This window comes from Magallana gigas, chromosome 8 (assembly GCF_963853765.1).
Source record: "Magallana gigas chromosome 8, xbMagGiga1.1, whole genome shotgun sequence".
Lineage (NCBI taxonomy): Eukaryota > Metazoa > Mollusca > Bivalvia > Ostreida > Ostreidae > Magallana > Magallana gigas.
In genome coordinates, this window is record NC_088860.1 from 43,820,133 (window position 1) to 43,823,615 (window position 3,483).

Genomic DNA, 3,483 nt, shown 5'->3' on the forward strand with positions numbered 1-3,483 from the left:
AAAGTACAAACAAAATGGATTTAACCCAGGAAAAAGCCGATACAAGTTGTGAAAATGCTCAATGGTGCAAAAAATAAGTCAAGAATTATTTGCAGGTTTGTGTTTAACTGTAATAAATTTTGTGGGGATGGTGGTAATTGTATTTTGAATATAAAACAGTCCGAGAGAGAGAGTAGAATATCTGTAAATATTTGGTCAAAAAATAAGTATCGTTAACCGACGTTCAGGGATATTCTTACTGTAAACTAAAAGATACACGGTTAAAAAAATGAAAACTTCGAAGAACTAACTTATGATTCTCGAACAAATGTGTGAAAATAAGATGTTAAAGGGTTCAGTGCCATTTTAAATTGTAAGGAGAAAGGCACAAGAGACTAAACGTGATATAAAGATGGGGTATATCTATAAACTGTGCGTGTTTAATCTTGACGTCATGTTTTGAACGTTACCGTGCGCCGTGGTGACAAAACATGTTGTTTTTAAAAAGGAGTAACAAAAATACCGTTTCATCAAATGGACTAAAACTTCGCATATCAATGACATAAGTGTTGATGAACAGATTAATCTGTTAAGTATGACTATCATGAAAAAAATATGATACACAGCCACATTGTCTTCGTATTTTTTGATTGACCCTCGTATGTTGGGCTCATTTGTGTGAATTTGGCGTGCCATATTTACTTACATTTCTAAATTAGACTTTGATAGTTTTTTTGTGTTTTGTTTTTTGGGTTTTTTTGGTGTTTTTTTTTTTGTTTTGTTTTTTTTGCTTTTTTTTCATTTTGATCCTGTTTATTCTCGAAAACATTATCGCCATGCACACTACACAAATCGACAACACAGAATTTGATGTTCAGCGACAATCCTTGGCTTTTCTATCATAAATAAGTAAAATAAACATATTAATTTCATATTGAACAATTCTTTACGTGTAGTATTTGTTAATTAGAGATCGGGACATATATATAAGTTCAATCCAAAACATCAGATATTGATTAATTTGCCTCACTGGGCATCAGAGAATTACATATACTAGCATTTTGAGTAACATACTAGTATATAAAAAATATCTTGAAAAAAATAATTATAAATAAACATATTTATAAGATCATTTTTTTTTAAATTGTTGAATTGTCAAAAGGAATAATTTGTCGCCCCCTTTACTTTGTAATGGGAAAAACCTAACACATGTATAGGTTATTTTTGCCTTCTGTTATATCTGTGCTCAAATGTATACTCACATATATAACATAAACATGTATGCAAAACATTATTTAGGGAAGTTTAAACATAAAAAATACGTCTGCAAATTTTACAGCGTGTACATTACACTCTGTAGAGGAAAAGATGCATTCTGATTTCAAAACCACGTGGTTTAACATGGTTTCAAGCCTGCCAAATTTGGACATATATTTTTATTAAATCCAGTATTAAATCATTCATTTGATCCCCATTTTGTGCTTTAAAAAATGCTCTGGCTGGCATTTTTTGCATTTTGAAACATATGGATCCAATCTACTATTTTTTTATCCAAATTTAAAAACAGAAATTTAAAAAAAAAAAAAAAAAAAAAAAAAAAAAAAAAACTATGACAATTTACCGTAAATCAGGTTTTTTCCGCCTCATGTTTTTTCCGCGAATCAGAACCTATAACAGTACATAAAAATTACGCGAATCAAATTTTCACTTTTTCATCGTCATACTGAAAATATAATTCAAGATTGTTTAAACCTTTGAAGTGAGAGGGGAAAAAGTATCAAAAATTGTCACTTTTCATGATGAAAACTTGGACAAAGATTCAATTTACGCGATTCACTGAATATGAATTAATTACCGATAATTATTATCAGAGACGCAAACATTCATAGATCGAAAGATCATGTACCGTTACATAAACCAGTAGCTGAGGTATAATTAGACATCCGTTTAGGCAAGGGGAATGACCGTTTTAATTAGCCTGTCAGTGGATTATTAAATAAACAACGAGGCTTATACATACATGTATCTGTTATCTGGGTCTCGTCCTCCGATCCCGCAATTTCTACATTTAACTAAACAAACTGAACGCATGCAGTTCATCATACTTTTACTTGCCAGTTAACTTTATAAGGAAAGAGAAAACTCTATTACAAGAACAAAACTTTTTTCCAAATTTACGCTGATTTTTTTTCCGCGATTCGGAAATCGTCGCGAACAAAGCGGAAATTGGATGCACGCGGGAAAAAACTGATATACGGTACATGTACGGCATGTAAAGCCTTCGATGAACGATAACTCTTGCTGATTAAAGCAATTTTCGTTTCAAACCTTATACAACAAAATGCTATACTGAACGAAAAAGCACCGCTTTATCATTTTTTGTAATATAGATTGACAGTGTACCGGTACATAACTTGAATATGTTGTTTTCTTATACATTTAACATCTTTTATTTTAGCTGCGATGGTGAAATTTTGCTTTTTTTATCCCCTATGTTTAAACACATCATCAATTTCTGAACTAACTATCAGTGCTTAATCACTTCAACTTTGTTTCCTTTGAATTTATTGATATTGGCTTTGATGAAAATAAATATAAAGACATTTTTAAAATATATGGTAAAATTACACCTTAGGACAAAAGAACTTTACAAAAGTCATCTAACTTCAAACTCATGCAAACTCTGTTTATTATGTTTAAATATTAAAGTGACTTTTACGTGACCATTTATTATTGCAGTGAAAAAATGTCGATAATTTTCTTTAAATGAAAATAGATCCAGATGAGTTTTAGATATTTGAAGTACTTGTTGTAACAACGTATCGAGAAACATATGCTCTATAAAGAGATGCACAATATAAGCAGTTGGTGAAGAATTGATTTCCGTGTACTGCCTTTTGCAAGAAATCAACCCATCATTTTCTTTGTATAGTATATCAACCTGATAACTTCTTACTGACTAATATCATCTTTGAATTAATTTAACTCTACGAATCACATTGCCATTTGTGCACAATTGTGGGGGGTTTTTTCTGCAAGTTTTAGCGGATAGAACATTTCTATATAGGTCTAGACAAGAAGGGTCAATCAAAGTCAATTTAGAATCATTTAACCGTTTTCAAATTTTTTTTACATCGGATATTTTTTTGAAAATATTTAATGACATATATTTTCAAACAAACATTAATGGGTATATGTTTTACACATGTTTTAACCAGGTCTTCAAACACTGACTCTGGTTATCGGATGTAATTATCCAATCCTCGAAATTTCGTATCTCTGTTTGTTGTTGAAACACTGCATTTAAATTAGTTTATAAAACATATTTTAGTTACTTAAAATGACAAAACTGTTACACTACTTTTACAATTTTATTCAGGAATGGAAGAGCTTAAAGGTCATATGAAACGATTTTTAACACCATGATTTTCTTTCATGAATATAAAGCTTGGTATAAACAAATGTTAAAATACATGATGTAAGATTTTTTTGCCTTTGCATTAC